The 24,980-nt window shown below is 43.0% G+C and overlaps 1 protein-coding gene across 1 annotated transcript in view; it reads right to left on the bottom strand.

The window, feature by feature from the left end:
- TCF3 (transcription factor 3) overlaps positions 1 to 24,980 on the bottom strand; it is a 2,378,933-nt gene that overhangs the window by 187,821 nt on the left and 2,166,132 nt on the right. The gene's annotated exons all lie outside the window — the stretch shown is intronic.

Genomic DNA, 24,980 nt, shown 5'->3' with positions numbered 1-24,980 from the left:
CATGTTCCAAAGAGACATGGTTAGCCTGCATAGGGGATATGAATGGGTTCCTCCTTGTTTGTTTATGTACCACATCACTGTGGTGTTGTCTGTCCTTATCAATAGCTGGCCTGGATGCAGTAGGTCTTTGAAAGCCATAATAGCATTTATTACTGCTAGCATTTCCTTTTGATTAATGTGTAGGCGCTTTTCATTTTGGGACAATTTGCCCTGAATGCACCGATCTGTCATGTGCGCCCCCCAGGCGTAGTCCGAGGCGTCTGTTGTGATGACTTGATTTGCTTGAGGCTTGCAGAATGGGAGACCTATGTTTCTTTGGCATGCTTGAGCCCACCACAGAAATTCCTTTTGAAGACATGGAATCAGTGGTATAATTGTTTCCAAACTGTGGCTGTGTTGAGACCATAAGTTTTTTAGGTACCATTGAAGTTTCCTCATATGCAGCTTTGCACATGGGATTAGCAGGATGCAAGATGCCATGAATCCCAGAGCCTGCAGGATTTTCCTTGCAGTCAGCCTGGTGAAGGTTGCCAGTTTTCTGAAGTATTGAGTTAGTTGCCCCTGTTTCTCTGGCGTGAGGTAGGCCATCTGGGTGTTTGTATTCAAGTTGGCACCCAGGAAAATTATTGTTTGAGAGGGTATTAGTCTTGATTTCTTTTTGTTGACTGTGTATCCCAGAGAATTCAACAACATTATTACAAACACCAGGTGTTTCAGAAGTATGTGTTTGCTGTCCGCTTGGATCAGTCTGTCGTCCAAATATGGGTATATTTGTATCCCTTGAAGTCTGCAGAAGGCAATTACTGATGTCAGGCATTTCGTGAACACTCTGGGAGCAGTAGATAAGCCAAAGGGCAATGCAGAGAATTGATAATGGGTTGAACCTGCAAGAAATCTGAGGTATCTTCTGCAATCTTGTCTGATTGGGACATGCAGGTATGCCTCCTTGAGGTCCAATGTTACCAGCCAAGACTCCTTGCCCAGAATGGGAAGAAGCTGCTGTAATGTGAGCATCTTGAATTTTGGTACGAGTAAATATGTGTTTAGGATGGATACGTCCAAAATAGGTCTCCAATCTTTGCCCTTCCTTGGTACCAGGAATAGTCTGGAATAAAAACCTTGACCCTGTTCTTATGCAGGTACCTCTTGAATAGCTTTCATGTCCATGAGATGTGAAATTTGTTTTTGTGCCTCTGCCCTTTGACTGTGTGGCAGGTTTGGCATGCCTCTCATTTTTGGAAGGGTGTGAAAGTGGAATCTGTAGCCTCTGTCTATAATGTCCAGGATCCATTTGTCTTTTGTGACAATATGCCAATTTTTCGAAAATAATGCCAGTTTTCCGCCTAAAGGTGCTGCCATTTGAGCCTTGCTTGGCATGCAAAGGGTAAAGTCATTGGTTCTGCTTTCTGAATGGCTGTGAACTATCCTCACCACCTCTTGGTGTAGGTGCTTGCCATTGTCTGCCTCTAAATGATCCTTGAGATTGCCCTCTACCCCTCGGGCGCCTGTATCTACCTCTGAGGTCTGTCCGTCACTGGAAAGGACCAATTTTTTGAAGGCCAATTTCTACTGAAACATGGAGGTTGTACCTGTAGGAAATCTTTCACTGTTTGCAATGATTTTGCCTTTTCCTCCATTTTCTTTAATACCTCCTCAACTTTAACACCAAACAATACATCTTTTTGAAGAGGTGCATCTAGTAATTTAGCTTTGACATGATCTGGTAAGGTCTGCTCTTTGAGCCAAGCATGTCTACATATGACAGACCCTGTAACAGCAGCTCTACATGAGGCCTCTAAAGCATCAAAACCACATTGCAAGGTATGTTTACCCACTTGCTCTGCACTATGCAACAAATCCTGCAACTCCTTCAAGTCTGGTTGTTCAGGTTGTGACATTTTGCTTTTCAACTGAGATAACAAAAACTGTTGACACTTTAACATATGGAACTGACAGTTTAATGCCCTCATGGTTAAGGTGGCCGAGGTGTATACCATTTTCCCCCACCTTTCTAAAGCTCTGGAATCTCTCTCTGAAGGCAACGGATTTTTGGCAGTGGAGGCCTTAATTCCCTTGGGACCCTGTGAAATAGTTTCTGGGTCAGCCGCATGGCTTTTGTATAGGAATTGGTGTGAATCAGGAACCCGGTAATACCTGTCAGGCTTGACTGGAGCTGGAGGTAAAGAATCTGGGTTACGGCTGGCCTCTGAATACACATCATCTAGTATGTCTAAGACAGGAGGGATAGCCAGAGGCCTGTGCTAAGGGAGCAAGAGGAAATCCCTGAGTCTTTTCTTGGAGTCTGAGTAATCTTGGCCTTCCCAGTGTAAGTGTTCCCTCAAGGTATGCATGGTTTCCCCAAAAGAGTAGTCCTCAGAGGGGGAGACAGAGGGAATGGACTCCTCTGCATCAGAATCTTCAAAAGTGGAGTATGAATGTTCCTAGTCCTCAGAATGTTCTGAAGTAATGGAGGCCTGATCCGAGGAAGAGTATTCTTCCTCAACTTTGGGCCTTTTGTCCGAGGGGGGTTGAGAACCCCTGATAAGAGTAATCAAATCCTCAGCCATTTTGAGCATCTGCTTTTTAGGCATGGGGTCTTGAGAGGGGCCCTGTGGAGCTTGTCTTTTAGAATGCATGGCTGCTTTAGATTTAGTGAAAGCCTTAATGGAAAAAGAAGAAGAAGGCCTGAAGACACCTTGAGAGGTGGCAGGCCTGTCTAAACTCTGAGTTTCCCTGCCAAGAGTGGCTTCGGTATCTGTAGTCGGGGTGTGGGCCGAAGAGCCTGCGACCTCGGGCACAGAAGACACCGCTAATGAAGTGCCATTGGTAGTCAGGGGCTGCGTAGGCGCCTCACTGGGAACCGGAGCACCTGTAGTCGGCTTTAGCGTGGTGTCGGTAGAAGTCGCGGACCTCGTATGTCGGTCCTTATCTTTGCGTCTTTTACTCAAAACTGGAGTCGGAGTATCCGACGACATAATGTAATTAAACATTTTGCCAAAATAGTGTTGGGCGAACTCCGCCCGACGCTTAATAGTGCGTCTGTTGAATGTAGCACAAAAACGACAGGCCGAGACGTCGTGGTCTGGACCTAAGCAAGGAATGCAGAGGGAATGGAAATCCTTATGCAGTATTTGCTTCCCACATGAAATGCAATTATTAACTTTGTCTGACATCGGTCTGAGGCAAGAAAAGTTTCCCCAACGGGGTACTTAGCTTTCAAGAAGACTTCGGTTGAAAAATATTCGTAATCTCAGGAGCTGGCCGACTGGCACTTGCGAACTGCTTCTGCTTCGGGCACCACGCGGCAAGAAAGACTGAAGAAAATGGCGTCAGCTGGTTCTTTTATACCCCTGTCACACTGACGGCAGGGAAGAAGCGACAACATCCGATGCCGGACCTAGACTTTGGAATTCGGCCGACCGAGGACCCGCCTGACGGCAGGAAAACCTATCTGTTATGACTGCAGCTGTATGCACGATTAACATCCCTGTAATATCAGACTTTCTGGGAGCAGGAGGTAAAGAGTCAGGGGCCAAACTAGATTCTGAAAAGCATCATCAACAATGTCTAGTACAGGATGGATAGCTGAAGGCCTGTGCTGGGACAGGAGTAAAGAATCCCTAAGCCTCTTTTTAGAATCAGAGAAATCCTGACTTTCCCAATGAAAATGCTCCCTAAAAGTATACAAGGTTTGACCAAAAGAGAAATCTTCTGGGGGGGAAGAAGAGGGAATAGAGTCCTCAGCATCAGAATCCTCACAGGTAGATAAGGGTAAATCCTGGTCATCAGAGGAAACAGAAATTTCAGAATCCTGGTCATAAGTATCATAAGCAAACTCACTCCTAGGTCTCTTAGAGGGGGAAAGTTGGCTTCCCCTGATTAAAGTAATAAGGTCTTCAGCCATTCTTCTCATTTGTGTTTTACACATACAGGCCTGACCATGCTGTCTGGGCGTCGGCTTTCTAGGCATGGTTCAAGATTTAGGCCTTGAAGAAGAAGGTGGTGTCAGTTTAATATGCAAGTCAGTAGGCCTGAATACACCCTCAGAAGCTGGTGCCTGCACAGCGGTTCTGGACCCATCCAAGGTAGAGACATCCACAGGTTCCACAGTTGAAGCATCTCGCGGCATACCGGACTCTGAATGGGTCTCAGTAGAGGCCTGCAAATCTGAAGTAGCGGGTATCAGGGGCTGCGAAAACACCTTACTGAGTACCGATGAACTGGCGACTGGCTTAGGAGAAGTGTCGTTGGCAGCTTTGGACCTAGGCGGCCTGTGTCTGTCTTTATCTTTGCATTTTTTTTGGAATGACTGTAGTTGGATGGCTTACTGAAGACATCTGGATAATTGAACCGAGCACCAAAATATTTAGAAGTGAAAATATACCGACGGATAGTTCGTTGTTTAAATAAGGCACAAAACCGACAGCGAGGTATGTTGTGGTCAGGGCCTAGGCAAGGAATACAGTATGAATGAAAATCTTTATGAGGTATTTGCTTTCCACAAGAAATGTAATTATTTACTTTTACTGACATCGGTTTAGAGCAAGAAAGTTTCCTCAACGGCATCCTTAGCTTTTAGTTGAAGACTTCGGTTCTGAAACTCGAAAATGAAAATTTCAGGAGTTGGCCGACCGGCACTTGTGAACTGTTTCTGCTTCGGCACCGCACGGCAAGAAAGACTGATGTAATGGCGTCGGCTGCATGTTTTATACCCCTGACTACCTGACGTCACGGAAGAAGAGACAGCAACCAACGCAGGACCCAAGACTTTGTTAATCAGGCCAACTGAGGGCTATTGCAAACAGATAACCCAAATGTGATGACTGCAACAGTGAAACATGAAGAACATCTACAGTGTCAGGGCTGGCACCGAGCAGTGTAAACCTTGTCTCTAGATGACTGTTCACTGTTGAAGTGACACCCCAACCCCATGTGCAAAAAAACAAAAGTGGGAATAAGGGGTTGTGAATGGATGGATGGACCAACAGCTAAGCTCCAAACTGCAAGGACAACCTTCAGAAAGTATAACAGCAACCCCAGATACACACTACTTTAGATACACTGTGTGATAACAACATCCGGATTATGACTGCGGATAAAGGGGGAGGCATAATATTGTATGACCAAGAGAAATATAGTAACAAAATGTTTGAGATACTAAATAATAGTATACAATACGAAGTCTCCTCCTTAAACCAAGTAAATATAGCACACAGGCGAATTGATTCTTATTTGGAAGAATTTCTGTTGGACAATAGGACAGATGAAGAACTATATAGATATTTAAGGGTTGAATTCCCTGTATTAGCAACTATAAACGGAATTCCAAAAGTACACAAAAGTCCACTAGATCCCCCTTTTAGACCTATTATTTCGGGGAGCTTGAGTAAAACCTTCAAATTTGGTAAATATGTTGACAGTAGATTAAAGCATATATACAATACAGTACAACATATTATGAAGGATTCATGGGCATTCTTGGGTATATTTAAGACAGAGATATGGAGTCTAGAGGTAATATTTGTAACAATAGATGTGCAGGATTTATTCTCCTGCATTCCCAAGAATGAAGGACTCAACAGTTTTATCAACAGCTTATGCAAGTATAGTGGACTAGACCAAGAGGAAATTTCATTACTCACTTCGTTTATGGATATAGTATTAGATAACAACTATATCTATTATGAAGGAGAATACTACAGACAGAGTAATGGTGTGGCGGTGGGAGCAGCATGCGCTCCCATGTACGCCAACTTAGTACTCTTGGATTGGGAGGAACAACATGTACATAATTCCATATGGATGAAAAATATCAAAACATATGTTCGATACCTTGATGATATTTTCCTGCTATGGGTTGGAAATGTTGAAGAATTGACCAGATTTATCGACTATATCAATGGTACGACTAGTTATCTTAGATTTACACATCAGTTTGATAATAGGGGTATCAATTTCTTGGATGTATATATATACAATGATGGACATACATTCCAATCCAAAATCCACAGAAAGGATACATGCAGTAATGGATTTTTACATTTTGGTACCGCACACTCATACCAAGTCAAACGCAATATAGTTAAAGGCCAGTGTATAAGGGTGGCGAGAATGACATCAGTAAGGGAACATATGGAAAAGGAACTGTCCTTTATAGGAGGTTTATTCTTAGAAAAGGGATACCCAGTTGATATGATTAGAGACATTACAACATATGTATCACAACAATGGGGGCAACAATATATACCCCTCTTAGGAATAGGGATAACCAACAAGAAGGATAGAACCGTTGATGGTGATGAATATAAGAAAGCATGTATATTCAAATATGGAAAATACACAAATGAAATCAAGGGAATTATCACAAAAAACTGGAATATACTAACAAGTGATTCAACTATAAAAGAAAAGATACCCCATAAACCACAATTTGTCTACAAAGCAGGAAATAACTTGAAAAGAATTATACAAATAAAATCTAACCAGAATAAAATGAATAAGGTGAAAAAAGTAGGGACAAAGAAATGTGGCCATTGCAATTATTGCAAATATATATTTGAAGACACAAACATCATGCTAAACAATGTTACACACACCAAAATCATCTTTAGACATGGGAACTGTCTGACGAAACATCTGATTTATTTGGCTATTTGTGACACCTGTCAGAGCTATTATGTGGGGAAAACGGATCGTTTTTTCAAAAACAGAATCTATGACCACTTATATTGTATTAACAAACTGGATACAAACAATGCCCTGTCCCGTCACCTTATTCATAGTCAAGGATGTGTTGGATTTAAGTTTGGTATACTCGAGGTTATAACACCTAACCCCAGGGGGGGGTGATATAAAATCACTAGTGAGTGAAAAGGAGATTAAATGGCAGCTATGATTAGATGTAGCTACACCCCCTGGTTTAAATGAAGTTATCCCTACCAAACCCCTAGTTAAGACATAAGAAATATTGGACTATTAATTGTTATGTAAATTTATTATATTATGTGGAGCTATTGTGGTGTTTCTCTGGACCCTAGTATTAATAGCATATTACATTTTGTTGTCTTAGGGACGTGGACACCCATATCCATTGTACATTTTAAATTCCTAGCTGATAATATTGGTGGTGATAGACCATTGCTGTAGATTAAATATGGAAGGGGTGGAATACTTCCATTATTTCCACTATTTCTGAATCTTGGAATCTCATATTGATGTATTGCTGTTATTGTAACCGGCAGGTTGAAGTGAATAATCTAAATAATACAACACATTCACTACCATTTATACAAAATATCAGAGAATGCATGTATAAGAATGGACAACACTGCATATGAGATATTTTATTATATTCAAGTGTTTTATTCAAGTGTTTCATGTGGGAATTTTAAAACACACATTGTATTTAGACAAGAATTTATTATGTCAGAAGTAATCACAATCTATTAGTTATTTTATTTTATTTGTAAATACATGAAAATGATTATATATTTTTAATAGTATATGCTTAGTGCATAAGTTATGTGTTATGTTTATGAAAGATATAGATAGTAATATTATGTAATATAATATATTCTATTTTTAAATAATGACAAAATGAAGTTCACAAGCAAGATTGGATAATTGATGTAAATGGCGGGCCTTTTAGGTATATAATGGGGAGAATTGTTAATATCAATGTTCTGAGGAAGTCTAGTATTCTAGATGAAAGCGCTCAACCTCATTTTTGCATCTTCGTTTGGTTGTGGAAATAAAGGAAACTAACTGTTTTGGCATCCAGTTGTCCTGCTTTTTGGTGCTTGTGCATTACTTGAACTGTTAGTCGCAACAGGACACTCATTCTTTATTAATTATTAACTTTGTCTGACATCGGTCTGAGGCAAGAAAAGTTTCCCCAACGGGGTACTTAGCTTTCAAGAAGACTTCGGTTAAAAAATATTCGTAATCTCAGGAGCTGGCCGACTGGCACTTGCGAACTGCTTCTGCTTCGGGCACCGCGCGGCAAGAAAGACTGAAGAAAATGGCGTCAGCTGGTTCTTTTATACCCCTGTCACACTGACGGCAGGGAAGAAGCGACAACATCCGATGCCGGACCTAGACTTTGGAATTCGGCCGACCGAGGACCCGCCTGACGGCAGGAAAACCTATCTGTTATGACTGCAGCTGTATGCACGATTAACATCCCTGTAATATCAGACTTTCTGGGAGCAGGAGGTAAAGAGTCAGGGGCCAAACTAGATTCTGAAAAGCATCATCAACAATGTCTAGTACAGGATGGATAGCTGAAGGCCTGTGCTGGGACAAGAGTAAAGAATCCCTAAGCCTCTTTTTAGAATCAGAGAAATCCTGACTTTCCCAATGAAAATGCTCCCTAAAAGTATACAAGGTTTGACCAAAAGAGAAATCTTCTGGGGGGGAAGAAGAGGGAATAGAGTCCTCAGCATCAGAATCCTCACAGGTAGATAAGGGTAAATCCTGGTCATCAGAGGAAACAGAAATTTCAGAATCCTGGTCATAAGTATCATAAGCAAACTCACTCCTAGGTCTCAGAGGGGGAAAGTTGGCTTCCCCTGATTAAAGTAATAAGGTCTTCAGCCATTCTTCTCATTTGTGTTTTAGACATACAGGCCTGACCATGTTGTCTGGGCGTCGGCTTTCTAGGCATGGTTCAAGATTTAGGCCTTGAAGAAGAAGGTGGTGTCAGTTTAATATGCAAGTCAGTAGGCCTGAATACACCCTCAGAAGCTGGTGCCTGCACAGCGGTTCTGGACCCATCCAAGGTAGAGACATCCACAGGTTCCACAGTTGAAGCATCTCGCGGCATACCGGACTCTGAATGGGTCTCAGTAGAGGCCTGCAAATCTGAAGTAGCGGGTATCAGGGGCTGCGAAAACACCTTACTGAGTACCGATGAACTGGCGACTGGCTTAGGAGAAGCGTCGTTGGCAGCTTTGGACCTAGGCGGCCTGTGTCTGTCTTTATCTTTGCATTTTTTTTGGAATGACTGTAGTTGGATGGCATACCGAAGACATCTGGATAATTGAACCGAGCACCAAAATATTTAGAAGTGAAAATATACCGACGGATAGTTCGTTGTTTAAATAAGGCACAAAACCGACAGCGAGGTATGTTGTGGTCAGGGCCTAGGCAAGGAATACAGTATGAATGAAAATCTTTATGAGGTATTTGCTTTCCACAAGAAATGTAATTATTTACTTTTACTGACATCGGTTTAGAGCAAGAAAGTTTCCTCAACGGCGTCCTTAGCTTTTAGTTGAAGACTTCGGTTCTGAAACTCGAAAATGAAAATTTCAGGAGTTGGCCGACCGGCACTTGTGAACTGTTTCTGCTTCGGGCACCACACGGCAAGAAAGACTGATGTAATGGCGTCGGCTGCATGTTTTATACCCCTGACTACCTGACATCACGGAAGAAGAGACAGCAACCAACGCAGGACCCAAGACTTTGTTAATCAGGCCAACTGAGGGCTATTGCAAACAGATAACCCAAATGTGATGACTGCAACAGTGAAACATGAAGAACATCTACAGTGTCAGGGCTGGCACCGAGCAGTGTAAACCTTGGCTCTAGATGACTGTTCACTGTTGAAGTGACACCCCAACCCCATGTGCAAAAAAACAAAAGTGGGAATAAGGGGTTGTGAATGGATGGATGGACCAACAGCTAAGCTCCAAACTGCAAGGACAACCTTCAGAAAGTATAACAGCAACCCCCCCACTGGTTGCATATCAACTTTGTGGTACTGTCTGTAGCCAACTCCAGGATCTCTGGTCCATGGCTTAACCTGAAGGTCTGTAGGACACACACAACCATCACACTGACAACTACATACTTAATTTACATTCTTGGGCAGCCTACGTGATGGAAGTGTGATCCAAACCATCCATAACCAGTGTTTGGTTTGACAATGGTATGGTCAAACCAATGACTGGGTATGCCAAAACAGACTGGGTTTACAGTTTACCTAGATGGCTCACCAACAAAAGCCTTTTCTTATGGATTGGAGGAGGATCTCTCTCTCTCTAATGGCTGATTGTGCTGGTCCCAGAACTCTTTAGGTAACAACTTGGTGCTTCTCCTATGTAACTCGGCAAAACAAACCATTAGGATGACTGTTGACACAATCCAGAGGCCTTAAGAAAAGCTTGGGCTATTAAATGAGCCTACTCTGAAACCCTCAAACAGAACTAAATTAAAAGTACCTTGTCTTGTTGGTACACGTACATGATTTGGTGTCCATGCACCCCTAGGAGGGTTTTGATATGAGGTGGTGTTATGATTGACTTATGAAGGCTGAGGGATATCTCTAATAACCAGTAAAAAAAAGTGTTAATAGGCTTCATTTTGCCATTTTACTTTGACAATCTCAACCTGCCCATCATCTAGACAAGAATATTTGCACAAACTAGTACAAGCACTTACAGAACACACTGGGTGCTGTGGAAAGTTCAAAAAGGTAAATACATGGAGTGATAATGGGAGTGCCCTACAGTGAATAAAAGATACTACATGGGATCACGGAATTTTCCAAACAGGGAAATGGGGCTATTCATCCTTTATGCCACAGGTAAAAACAGGGCAGAGGTCTTACAGAAAGTGGGAACTGCAAGGTGAAAATGTTTTTAGTCGCACACATTTCCACTGCAAGACTCAAATCCCAGCAAAGAATAGGCTTTTAGAATGCTAAGTAAGTAAGGTAACTAAAGACATACTTTCTGGACACCAGAAAAAGCACCAAACGTTTTATGTCTTGTGCTACCCACCTCCATGGTTAGGCATTCCATGAAACTGTAAGAGGATCTGGCTTCAGTAGGGTACAAGTATTCAGCTGTTTTCTGGTGGAGGTGGCCTGCCCAGAGAGGAAACTTCATAAACTGTTATGTAGTCCAAGGATGCAATTTCTGTTACCTACTTATCTTATGTCAGGTGGAACCATTTAAAAAAAAAAAAGGGGGGGGGGTTCACAAATGGCTTCTGGATGCCTAATATCCATTCTCCAGCCCAGTTGCTTGGTCTAGACCCCTCATTTCTTTGCATGCTTTCTACTTTTTATTTTTTTTAAATACTGTCTTCTTTGTCTGTACTGGCTGTCTGACTACTTTCTGTAAAACAGCTATGCTACATTTTTTCATACCGCCTTCACTCTCTACAACAGCTGTGTGCCCATGGTTTCTTCCAGCAGAAGGGCTAATGCTTAGTAAAGTAATTCTTTAAATATTTTGCTGTGTGTGTGTGTGTGTGTGTGTGTGTGTGTGGGGGGGGGGGGGCATGGACACAACTGCTATTTTACGGACTTGTGTTCCCTGCTCCAGTTTTTGTTTTCTTTTTTAGAACTCCTGGAGGAAAGGGGAGCAAAAACATTTTCCACAGCTAAGGGTACATTCAAAGCTACCCCTCACACTATCAAATAAGAACTTAATCCACAGCCCTACATACCTATTACTTGCTGAACTAGGGCCATCAGCCCTGGATCCATACCCATAGCTACATCTATCTACACACACAATATACATCTTACAGACAAACACATATGCATGCATGCATGCACTGTATCTATATATTTATACACATATAAATATATCAAAATCATGTCAAAGTACAGTTGTGTACACTTACCATAAATGTAGATGTTCAAGTGTATTCACTGCTGCAGTCATCACATTCGGGTTATCTGCCTGCAGGTAGCCCTTAGCCGGCATGAATACCAGAGTCTTGGGATTTCTGCGTCAGATGCTGTCGCTTCTTCTATGATGTCAGGTCATCAGGGGTAAAAAACATGCAGCAGACGCCATTACATCAGTTTTTCTTGCCCCAGAGGTCAGGTGCCCCCAAAATAGGAAGCTATTACATGGTATGGAACACCCCCAGCAAAAAGCAAATACACATGATATAAGATATGCCAAACAAGAAAGATAAGTATAAGTAAAGAGAGATCAGGGGGCTGGAGGGAGGTTAACAAGGACTGCAACAGTGAATACACTCGAACATCTACATTTATGGTAAATGTACACAACTGTACTATACAGTCTTCATGTTTCACTGTTGCAGTCATCACATTTGGGTAGATTCCCAAAGCTAAGGAAGAGTGGAGGTAGTTAAGAAGCGTTAGGGCTGGCAATCAGGCCCTGTAAGACTGCTGTGGCAAATCCAGCTCTAGATTTAGAAAAGATAGGTAAGTGGTAATGCTTGGTGAAAGTGTATACAGAGCTTCAGGTTGCAGCTTCCAGGATGTCCCTTGGTAGGGACTCCCCTGAAGAATGCTGTAGAGGCAGATGTAGCCCTAGAGGAATGTGTTCTGATCCCCTGTGAGGTAGGTTTCCCATGGTGTTTGTAGCAGAAATGGATGTACTGTGCTATCCATTTAGAAATGGTTTGCTTTGAAATGGCCTTGCCCTCCGCCCCTGCAGCAAAGCTAACTAGCAGCTGGTCAGATTTTCTGAGAGGTTTAGTCCTGCCCAGCTAGAACCTAAGCTGCCTGTGCACGTCCAGGGAGTGCAGGATCCTTTTCCCTTTATTCTGAGGATTAGGGAAAAAAGTTGGCAAATGAATGGACTGGTTTAAAAGCCACACTAGACACCACCTTGGGCATAAAAGATGGTTTAGTCCTGAGGGAAACCCTATCCGCATGGAAGATAATGAAGGGTTCCACTGCCATAAGGGCCTGCAATTCAGACACTCTTCTTGCTGAAGTGATGGCTAGTAAGTCTGCTGTAGCACCAGGTTCAAAGGGCGGAAACGTGAGCTTTTCCAATACAAAGTTAAGGTCCCACGCAGGAGTGGGAGCTCTTCTGGGGGGTCTTACATTTTTGGCTCCTCTCAGGAACCGTTTTACCAAAGGATGAGAGAAGTGGGGTGGCTCAGTATTATAATAAGCTGAAATGGCAGAGGCATGAATCTTAATTGAAGAGAAGGATAGGCCCTTGTGGAGCATTTCTGTTAAGTAATCTAGTATATGAGGTAAGCTGGGGACAGTCGCGTCCCTTCCCTGAGACTGGCTCCAGGAACAGTATATTTTCCACTTTTCCGAATAGGATTTTCTAGTACTAGGCCTCCTTGCCTCAAGAATGACAACCAGCACCTGCTTAGAGGGTTACTGGTGATGAGTTCAGGGAATGAGCCAGGCTGCAAGGTTCAGGGTCTGTAGCCGAGGGTGCAGAATCTGGCCCGCCTGCTGGGACAGCAGGGAAGGAGTCTGAGGCAGTTGCCACGGTGGCAGTACTGTCAGACTGCGCAAAAGAGGGTACCAGTGCTGGCGTGGCCAGTCTGGTGCAATCAGGATTGTCCTTTGCTTGTCTTGTTTGATCTTTAGTAGAACTTTTGAGAGGAGGGGCAGAGGGGGAAAGGCATAGATTGAGAGGCTTTCCCAGGTAAAGGACAGGGCCATCCACTTTCCAAGCTTGGCTGTGGGGAGTCCTGGTGCAATATTTGCTCAATTGGCAGTTCTGAGGGGAAGCAAAATGGTCCACCTCTGGTGCCCCCCACCTGTTGCTCAAAAGCTTAAATATTTTGGGCTCCAGATTCCACTCGTGGGTCCATGAAATTTCTGCTTAAGTCGTCTGTCAGTGAATTTAGTTTGCCTGCCAGGAATTGAGCTTGCAGGTGCACTTGGTTGCTCATGGCTGTGTTCCACAGAGCCATGGCTCATCTTGCAGGGTGGGTAGGAATGGGTCCACCCCTGCTTGTTTTCGTACCACATAACTGTGGTGTTGTCTGTCTTTACCAATAGTTGTCCTGGAAGAATAAGGCCTTTGAAGGCTGACAGAGCATTCTGTACAGCTAACATTTCTTTTTGATTGATATGCAGGTGCATTTGCTTTGGGCTCCATTTGCCCTGAATGCACTGCCCTGCCATGTGAGCCCCCCATTCATAGTCTGATGCGTCTGTTAGGGTTTGGGCGGCAGGAGGTAGAGTGAAAGGGAGTCTCTTGTTGTGGTTGCAGGCCTCTGCCCACCAAAGGAACTCTGTCCTTAGGCAAGGAATGATAGAAATCATTGTTTCCAGGTCCTGAGAATGTTGACACCAGAGACTTTTTAAGTACCACTGAAGTTTCCTCATATGCAGTCTCGCATATGGAATGAGTAGAATGCAAGAGGCCACAAACCCTAGGGCTTGCAGTATTTTTCTTGCAGATAGCTGGGTTTTGGTGGCCAGTAGATTGAAGTAGTTTGTCAAATAAATTTGTTTCTCCGGAGTGAAGCATGCCATCTGGGAAGTTGTGTTCAAGCTTGCTCACAGGAATACAATCTGTTGACTGGGTACCTGCTGAGATTTCTTTTCGTTGATGGTGTACCCCAGTGAAATTAGAAGTCTCTTTACAAATGCCAGATGCTGTAGTAGCAATTCCTGACTGCCCGCCTGAATCAGACAAGCAGGCTGCAAGGTTCAGTGTCTGTAGCCGAGGGTGCAGTATGGGTAAATGTGAATTCTTCTCTGCCTGGAATATGCAATGGCTGGAGCTAGGCACTTTGTGAACATCCTGGGCACAGTAGATAAGCCAAAGGGAAGTGCAGAGAACTGACAGTGCATAGAGCCTGCTATGAAGCGTAGGTATTTCCTGCAAGATCCCCTTATGGGAATGTGCAGATAAGCTTCTTTTTAGTCTAGGGTTGCTAGCCAGGAGTTCTTGGCTGGCATAGGAAGTAGCTGTTGGAGAGAGAGCATTTTGAATTTTGAAACCACCAGAAAGGTGTTGGGAATAGACAGATCCAAGACAAGATGCCAGGAATTTTCTTTTCTGGGTACCAGAAACAGTCTGGAATAAAAGCCTTGTCCCCTTTGTTCTGCTGGGACAGGTTGAATAGCCTTGATACTGAGAAGAGAAAGCACTTGCTTTTGGGCCTCTGGCCATCCGCTTAGGGCTGGGGAGGGAGTGGAAGTGGAATCTATCCCTGGGAAACAATGCTTACGACCCATCTGTCCTGGGTAATGTACTCCCAGTTTTTGGCATGCAAGGCAAGTTTCCCTCCTAAAGGGCAAGTACTTAGGCAAGGCTTGGAAGAGTTAAAGATAAGTCACTGTGCAATTCTACCATAGGATGGCGGCTTACTACTCCCTGTTTTGGACGTGGGAGCACTCCATTGCTTAGATCTGTGCATAACGTGAGACTGAAGTCTTGGTGGTCTGCTGCCCCTGGGTTTGGACTGAGAAGGCCTGGAAGGGACTAGAAAAGACCAGTTTTTAGAAGGCCAATGGCTACTGAATCTAGGTGGCTGTACTTGTAAGAAATCTTTAACAGTTTGCATAGATTTAGCTTTCTCCTCCATCCTTTTGAGGACTTCTGCTTTATTGCCAAATACACAATCTTGGTTTAATGGTGCATCTAGTAATTTTGCTTTGACATGATCTGGCAAGTTTTGTTCCTTAAGCCAAGTATGCCTTCTAAGAACAGACCCAATGACAACAGCCCTGCAAGATGCTTCTAAGGCATCAAATCCACATTGCAAGTATGTTTACCAACTTGGTTAGCAGACTGCAATAACTCTTGTAAATCTTTGCGTTCTGCACAATCGGGAATCAACATAATTTTCTGTTTAATTAGCTCCATAATATGCTGCTGATACTTTTAACATATGAAACTGGCAATTTAAAGCCCAAATGGCAAGTGTAGCAGAGGTGTATACCTTCTTATCCCATCTGTCTAAAACTCTAGAATCCCTTTATGAAGGGGTAAGGATTTTTGGCAGTTGTAGCCTTAATGCCTTTACGTCTCTGGGAAATGGTCTCTGGATCCGCATTAGGATTCTTGATGAGGAATTTGTGAGAGTCAGGTACTCTATAGTACCTGTCAGGTTTCCTGGGAGCTGGAGGCAAAGTATCAGGGGTAAGGCTGGATTCCAGAAAGACATCATCTACAATTTCCAGAACAGGAGGGATAGCTAGAGGCCTGTGCTGAGGCAAGTGTAAACCCCCCCCCCCCCCCCCCGAGTCTCTTTTTGGACTGAAATTAGTCCTGGCTCTCCCAGTAGAAATACTCTCTAAGGGTATGCAGGGTTTCACCAAAAGAAAAATCTTCTGGAGTGGAAGCAGAGGGAATGGAATCCTCTGCATCAGAATCCTCATAGGTAGATAAGGGTATGTCCTGGTAATCAGAAGGATCAGAGTTATCAGACTCCTCCATCTGAAGAATCAGAAGGAAAATCGGTTATTGGTCTTTTTGAGGGGGAGGCTGACTTCCCCTAATTAAAGTAATGAGGTTTTCAGCTGCTCTAAGCATTTGTTTTTGCGGCATGCGGGCCTGAGAATGCACTTTGGTCGGTTTCCTAGGCGTAGTGCGAACTTTAGGCCTGAGAAATTCAGTATTTTTGGTTTGAAATGAAGTCGTCGGTTTAATATGAAAATTGGAAGGCCTGAATACACCCTCAGAAGCCAGTGCCTGTACAGTGGCTCTGGACCCATCCAAGGTAGGGACATCTGCAGGTTCCATAGTCGAAGCATCTCGCGGCATACCGGACTCCGAATGGGTCTCAGTAGAGGCCTGAGAATCTGTAGAAGTGGGTATCAGGGGCTGCGAAAGCACCTCACTGAGTACCGGCGGACTGGTGACCAGCTTAACGGTAAGCATCATTGGCAGTTTTGGACCTATGTGGTCTGTCTCTGTCTTTATCCTTATTTTTTTGGAAGATCGGTAGTCGGATGGCTTATCAAAGCCATTCAGAGAGTACGGAGATCGAGAGCGAAATAATTTAGTTACAAAAATAGCCCAACAACGAATAGTTCGGGAGTTGAACAAGGCACAAAACTGACAGCGAGGGACGTCGTGGTCTGGGCCTAAACAAGTGATACAGTAAGAATGAAAATCTCTGTGAGGTATTTGCTTTCCACAGGCAAGACAATTATTAATTTTTTCTGACATTGGTTAGAGCAAGAAAAAAGGATCCCCAACGGGGTACTTATCTTTCAGAAGACTTCAGGTCTGAAACACGAAAAATGAAAATTTCAGGAGGCGGCCGACCGGCACTTGCGAACTGCTTCTGCTTCGGACACCGCATGGCAAGAAAGACTGATGTAATGGACACAAAGTTAGAGGTGGCTTGGCTGAAACATCTTAAGGCACTTGGTTGAAACTGGTGGAATATATAGCAGTTCATCATCCCTGCAATGTGCATACTTTGCAGAACAGGTCATAAACTAATTTCAGATATTAAAACTTGCTCAGCACTATTTCTTATTCGCAAAATATGAAACGAGGCATACAGAACATTCTAAACGATATTCACATAAACCGATATGTATGATATTGACAAAATTTTCAAATTACTATGGAAAATGTTTGAAATAAAGACCAAATTACATAAAAAAATAAGAAGAAACAACCACATTTTTGCAAAGTATGTATTTTTTGTATTAAGCAAAGATATCCAAGTTATCAGAAGTGTATAAAGTGTTTGCATGTTTGTACAGTATTACAGTAAAGTTATTTTGCAGAACACAGCCATTACAGAGCATATTTCACAAAGTATAGTACTTCAAAGAACGGTTTGTTCATACATAATTATAAGGGCCATATTTTCAGTGTATTTGTGTATAGTCTGTGGGCATGTCAGAAGGATTTTGAAAACCCAGTGTACTTGCATTTGACAGTAATATTGCGGAGAACTGGTGAATGTCTGAGCAGACATTTTTATACAGGCTGCATTTTCTGATAAAGATGACCGTACAAAGGCATTTATTCTATTTAATCTAGCTGGGTCAGAAGCCATTGAAAGGAACGCTCATTTGTGTATGCACATGGTATCTATAAAGGAGAGGGGGGAAACAGTCATACTGTTGTACTGGCTGAGTCAAAGGAGGACCCTGAGTGCTTAAAACAAATTTAAAGAAATGTGTTACCCCCCAGACAAATGTTACAATGGAAAGGCACTTACTTTACACAATGGATCAAAAGCCTGGTGAAACGAAGCATATATAACTGACCTGAGAAATGAGGCTAATGTATGCAAATTTGGTGATTTAAGGGATGAGTTGATAAAGGACAGACTTTTGTGTAGTATAAAAGATGATGCTGTGAGAATGATTTTGCTTTGCGACAGTGATTTAACTTTGAATAAGGCCATTGAGATTTGTCAGATATACGAGCTCACAGAAAAGCATACAATTGTGCTTAAAAGTGAGAACAGCTCTAGAAGGCACAATGATAAAAGTTCATGTTGAAGGTTTTGCAAATCAAAAGGCCCACATTCCTTTATTAAAAGGGAACATTTTAAGAACGATTTGATCTATTACAAAACTGCAGTCCTACTCTTTATATTGATGGTGTGTCAGTGCTTCATGAGAGTGTCAATGCAGTAGACTTGAGAGTGTCAATGCAGTAGACTTGAGGGCAATGAATGAAGTATTTTGTACTGTTCGTATAAATGGCAAAACCATAGAGCTCAAAATTGATACAGGTTCCAAGTGCAATGTTATGTCAGCAGAAACATTTGCTAGTGTGTAATGGTGAAAGGCTTGATTTGGCAAGGTGTGTGAAGCTTGTTGCTTATGGAGGTGAAGAAATTCAGACTGAAGGCTCAGCAGTGTTTTCATGTTACTCTGCTGGAAGAAGTTACGGCTTATTTTATGTGGTCAAGAGGCAAGTCCAGTTGTTAAGGCTAACAGAGTTTGAAAATGGGACTGCTTTTCTTTAATAAGGAGGTCCACCATGTTAGCTTAAAAGACCACTACTCTAATTTTTTTCACTTATGCTGATCTTTTCGAGGACAAACTAGGTACACTTCCAGTTGTGTACTCCATGAAGTTAGATCCAAAGGTCAGTCCAGTTAGGCCAACATGAACAGTTCCAAAGTTCCAATAGCCATGCACGACGGAGTTAAAAGCCAAGCTAGATAAAATGGTGCGACAAGGTGTGATTTTGTCCAGTTCCAACTCCAACTGAGTGGGCATCTTCCATGGTGGTAGCTCATAAGAAAAGCTCAGAAGACATCAGAATATGTATTGACCCACGAGATTTGAACACAGCACTAAAAAGACATCATACAATGCGCACAAAGAAGTTGCATCCTTGATGGCAAATGCCACTTTTTTCGGTCTTAGATGCAAAGAATTAATTTTGGCATATTCAGCTTGACAAAAAATCCTCATTGCTCATTATGTTCAGTACTCCATTTGGAAGGACAGATTTTTGAGAATGCCATTTGAGATAAATTCTGCAAGTGAAATCTTTCAATGTGCAATGGAGCAAATTTTTTTCTGGGTATCCTTGTGCTAATATAGTACAGGACATATTAGGAGATAATGGTGAAGCAGAACATGACAGAAACCTCAGAAAAGTTCTAGAAAGGGCACATCAATTGAATCTTAAGCTCAACTCACAGAAATGCAAATTCAGGCTACAAGTCGTTACTTATGTTGGTCATGTATTCACTAGTTCAGGCTTACATCCGGACCCTTCAATGCAAACAGCCATTCTCAAGATGCCAGGTTCAGACCATGTTAAAGCCCTGCAATGTTTTCTTGGCATGGTTAACTATCTAGCAAGTTTATTCCAAACCTGAGCCAAATTTCAGCACCACTTAGAGAGCTGACATATAAAGATGTATCCTGATCTTGGTTAGCGCAGCACTAGAGGGCATTTCATGCCCTGAAACAGAGAATTGCTAGTCCACCAGCTCTCAGTTACTTTGATATTCACAAACCAGTTGCACTTTACTGGGATGCTAGGAAATTTGCTCTTGGTGCAGTCATTGTGCAAGCGGATCAACCTACTGTCTATGTATCAAGAACTCTAACCCAAACTGAGATGTAGTATACCCAGACTGAGAAAGAGCTTTTGGCAATTGTGTTTGCACATGTGAAGTTCGATGATTATTTTTATGGTAGACCTATCCAGATTGAACTAGACCTCCAGTCACTATTTTGAGAAAGCCTATGCATTCAGGTCCAGCCCAAATGCAACGTATGATGCTGAGATTGCAAAAGTATAATTTCAATCTTGTCTACAAGAAAGGCAAACTTCTTTATCTTGCTGATACATTATCCAGATTGCCCAGAAACACCACAGAACAGCATGAGCATGCGACCCTTGATTTTGAAGTCATGGAAGTGAGAATTTTTTCTTCCACACATCTTGATGAGCGGAGAGATCACACAGCCACAGATGCAGTGTTACAAAGACTCAACCACTTTATCAATCAAGGATGGCCATCAAAGGAATGCAGTTTACCTCAAGAAGTGCAACCTTATTTTCCATACAGAGATGAGATTTTGTCTGGACAAAGGTATCATTATGAAAGGTTCAAAAGTAATTGTTCCAAAGTCCTTGCAAGAAGAGTACATTACTATCTTGCATCATGGTCACTCTGGGACTGACTCTACCAAAAGAAGGGCGAGAGGGCTAGTATTTTGGCCTTCTATGTCGCAAGACATTAAGAGAGCACTTTCATGTTGTTCAATGTGTAATAGTAACATCAACAGAAGGAACCATTTCAGCTTAACCAGATTCCAGAACTGATTCCGGAACTACCTTGGTCGACTGTAGCCACCGACATCTTCCAGTGGAATGGTCAAAATTTTTTGGTGCTAGTACGTTTTTACTCCAGCTGGTTCGAGACTGACTTGCGTCATAACCTAGCATCCAGTACAGTCATTACTAAGATGAAGTGTCATTTTGCAGTACATGGTAGTCTGCATAAAGTTATTTCTGACAATGGCACACACTTTACAAGCCAAGAGTTCAAAAGATTTGCTGAAGAATGGGACTTTACTCATATCATAAGTAGCCCTGAGTACCTGCAGTCAAATTGTTTGGCAGAATGTGCAGTTTAAAGTGCAAAACAGTTACCTAAGTCGTCAAAATGAGACAATAGTAATGTTTTCCTGAATCTCTTGAATCTCAAACATTCCTCGTGATAAACATCTTGGTTCACCTGCTCAGAGACTTCTGTTGAGATAAATCAGAACTACATTACCAATCAGCAATTGCTGGTTCCATGTGTCAAGAACAACAGGTCAGTGAAAACTAGTCTGTTGAAGCGTTTAACCCAGAAGTCCTACTACGATAAAACAAGCAAACTGCTCAATCCATTATGAGAAGTGGTAAGGATGCAAATGTCGAAAGGTTATGATCGGACTGGTGTCATGAAGAATATTTGCCCAAAGCCGAGATAGAATAGTTGTGTAAAATCTTACCATAACCACAGATGTCTCTCTTCCATGTTGCAGTATTCTTATTGTGGGATCTTCCGCCTCAGGCAACCAGAATGTTGGCTCCTATACAAAAACTTAAGCCTGGCTGCTGCTGGTGCGTGGGATGTCACACGTAGGGCCATAAACCAGAGGGCAGTAGTCTAGGTAATGCCAAATGATGTCCCCAGACTGGTGAAATGCAATTGACTGTCCAGTGTGACCATAGTCTAAGTAGTGCCCTATGATGCCTCACAGACAGGTTAAAGGTAATGCAGGGGGATAGGTGGTAGGGAAGGAATACGGAAGAGAAGGACATCTATGGTTATGTTAAAATTTTTACACAACTATTCTATGTCCTTCAATTCTCATGTTGTAGTACTCTTACTGTGGGAGAGAACCACAGCTTAAGAAGAAAGAGTGGAGGCAGAGGATTCCAGAAATCCTTGCAGGATTACCCATGCAAATACTGCTCTGGAGATATGGTCTAGTTTGTAATGTTTGGTAAAGGTATGATTAGAGAATCAGGTGGCTGCCTCAAGGATGGAAGTTGTGTCCAGGCCCTTGAAGAAGGCCCCAGAAGAGGCTTCTGCTCTAGTAGTGTGTGCCCTTGACCCCCTGATTCACGTGCTTTCCGTGGCAGAAACAGCAGAAGCAGATAGTTTTCCTAATCCAGCAGGAAATAGTTTGTTCGGATACTGCCTTGCCCAGGCCCTAGGATGGAAGGACACAAAAAGAGTTGATTAGATTTTCTAATGCTCTTTGTTTTGCCCAAGTATAACCTTAACTGCCTGTGGACATCAAGGGAGTGCAGTACTCTCTCACTGTCTTAGGAGAGGGAAAGAAAGTGATAAGTGAATGGACTGATTTAGTGACAGTTTGTTGACTACTTTGGGCATGGAGGGATTGGTGCACAGGGTTACCCTGTCTTTGTGGAAGATACTGTAGGGAGGGGATGCCAAGAGCGCCTATAACTCAGAGACCCTTCTGGCTGAAGTGAGGGCTACTAACAAGACTGTTTTCCATGTGCACATCTGCAAGGATGCAGAGCTGGCTGCCTCAAAAGGGGCAAGTGCAAGTTTTTTCAGGACATAATTTAGGTCCCAAGGAAGTGGGATACGCTTCCTTGGTGGCCTAAAGTGCAAGACCCTTTTCAGGAACAATTTAATATCTAATCTGGAGAGTAGAGGGGGGTCAGAGGGTAAGCAGGCAGAGATGGCAGATAAGCGAATTTTCACTGAAGAATATGAAAGGTCCGACCTTATGAGTTCACACACATAGGTTAAGACTAGAGGAACATCTGCTTGAAAGGGGTCCCTACTTCTGTGGAGGCACCATTTGGAAATGTAGGATCTCCTTGTGTTAGGTTTTCTGGCCTCTTGCAAGGCAGACAGCACATCCTCAGTGAAGCTGTGTCTGAAGGGGACGAAACATTTATCACCCAGAGGGTTAAGTACAGCATCTCCAGGTGTGGATCAATGAGAGTTCCCTTCTGTTGTGTGAGCAGGTCCACCTTGTGGGGCAACTTGTGGTGATTGCCCTTGGCGAAGGATTGAAGAAGGGGGAACCAATGCTGCCCTGACCAATAAGGAGCCACCAACAAGACTTTTGGCATGTCCCTCCTGATTTTCAGGAGGACTATCTGAATGAGAAGAAAGGGAGGGAAGGCATACAGAAACAGTCCATTCCATGAGTTGGTGAAGGCGTCCACTCTCCCAGCTAGTGGGGAGAGATCCTTAGTACAAATATTTCTCAACTGTCTGTTCTGACAGGGTGGCAAATAAATCTATTTGTAGTGTGCCCCACTGGTGGACAATGTTTAGGAATACTTCTCTGTGCAACATCCACTCGTGATGTAGAGAGAATGACTTGCTGAGAGCATCCACTTGGTGGTTGTCCTGGAATGGAATATAGACTGCCTGCAGAGATAAGTTGTCCCGACGGGCTAATTCCCAAACCTGCATTGCTAGCCTGCAGAGTAGATAAGACCTGGTACCTCCCCCTTGTTTGTTTGCTGATGTACCACATAACAGTGGTGTTATCATAAAGATTTGTAGGGGGCCTGGTTGCAAGAGAGGGAGAAAGGCCTTCAGGGCTAACTGAACTGCTGTCATCTCCTCTTACGTTGATGTGTTTCTTGGGAGGGGGTGTTTGCCAGAGGGCTTGCAATTTGAGGCCATTCATGGTAGCTTCCCAGTCCAGATCTGAGGCATCTATGTGCATTCGTTGAGTTGGTGTGGTGGGTTGGAGGAATAGGCCTGTATTCAATTGTATCTGTTGAAACTTTTAGTTATGTACTCACCATAACTTCAGATGTTTGGGATCCATCTCGCCTACATTCTGAACTGATGGGTTCGGAGCCGATCCCTCGGCTCCGACTCGGCACGCTTATGCTATAGAGCGAGGCCTCTAATTGGCTGAGCTATCTTTATCCCAGGATGCACCACCACTAATCCCCCAGATCTTGTTTGTCCGCATTCATGCACACATGCACAACTTGGTTATATAACATTGTTAGATGTTTCACGATGAAACACCAGGATTCGGACCTTCTGATATCCTCTGATCTCCAAGGAAGGGGGAAGGAGGGTGGGTTATTGGGAATGTAGGCGAGATGGATCCCAAACATCTGAAGTTATGGTGAGTACATAACTAAAAGATGTTATGTGATCCTATCTTGCCTACATTCTGAACTGATGGGACAGCGTCCCTAGCACCTAAATCCCGGGTGGCTCATTGGAAAACACTCCTGAGCACTGTGGAACCAAATGAAGTTCGTCCTCTAGATGCCACATCTAATTTGTAGTGGGTAATGAAGGTGTGCGGGGAAGACCATGTAGCCGCAGCACAAATGTCACTAATAGCAAGCTTAGAATGAAATGCTACCGAAGTAGACATAGCCCTTGTAGAATGAGCCTTGACAGAGGTTGTAAGCTCTTTGTTAGAATAAATATATGCTTGAGTAATACAGTCCCTGATCCATTTGGCAATAGTGACCTTTGTGACAGCGTTGCCCAATCTGTTATCTGCAAAGGATACAAACAACTGATCTGTTTTCCTTGTTTGTTTGGTCCTGTCTAAATAAAAACGTAACTTGTCTGTGGACATCTAGTGTGTGGAATATGAACTCCGCTTTGTTAGAGTATTTCGGGAAAAAAACTGGAAGCTCTAACGATTGTTGTAAGCAGAAAGTAGAACAAACTTTAGGAACAAAAGAAGGATTTGGTCTGAGGGATACTCTGTCTTTATGAAAAACCAAGTACGGGGGTTTCACTGACAAAGCTTGAAGCTCTGAAACTCTTCTGGCAGAAGTAATCGCCACCAGAAAGGCTGTCTTCCATGATAGAAACTTTAGATCACATGTGGCTGCTGGTTCAAAGGGGAAAGAAGTCAAAGCACGTAAAACTATATCGAGATCCCATGAAGGTGCAGGATGAGAAATCGGAGGTCTTAATAGAGCAGCACCTTTTAAGAAGGTCTTACACAATCTGTTGCTCATTAAAGGTGGGTCTATGGATTCGTGAAAATTAGAAATTGCTGCCAATTGTACTTTGATGGTAGAAACTGAAGAGCCTTGATTGAAAAGACAGGTCAGAAATTTTAGCACTTCTGCCACGGGAATAGAAATGGGGTCCAGGCCCCGGAGTTGAGCCCAAATAGCAAACCTTTTCCATTTGCTAGAATACAGTTTCTTTGTAGCAGACTTATGGGCCGAAGATAATATGTGTACAACATCTGAATCCAATGTATGACTCCTGACTATCGTCGGAAGAGGAGGAGCCAAGCCGTCAATTTTAAGGTGTGTAGGGACTGGTGGAATAGTCCCGACTGATGAACCAGT

This window comes from Protopterus annectens, chromosome 13.part0, assembly GCF_019279795.1.
Source record: "Protopterus annectens isolate FY-2018-M chromosome 13.part0, PAN1.0, whole genome shotgun sequence".
Classification (NCBI taxonomy): domain Eukaryota; kingdom Metazoa; phylum Chordata; order Ceratodontiformes; family Protopteridae; genus Protopterus; species Protopterus annectens.
Note: the sequence above shows the minus strand (reverse complement) of the source record. Positions and strands in the feature narration are given on the sequence as shown.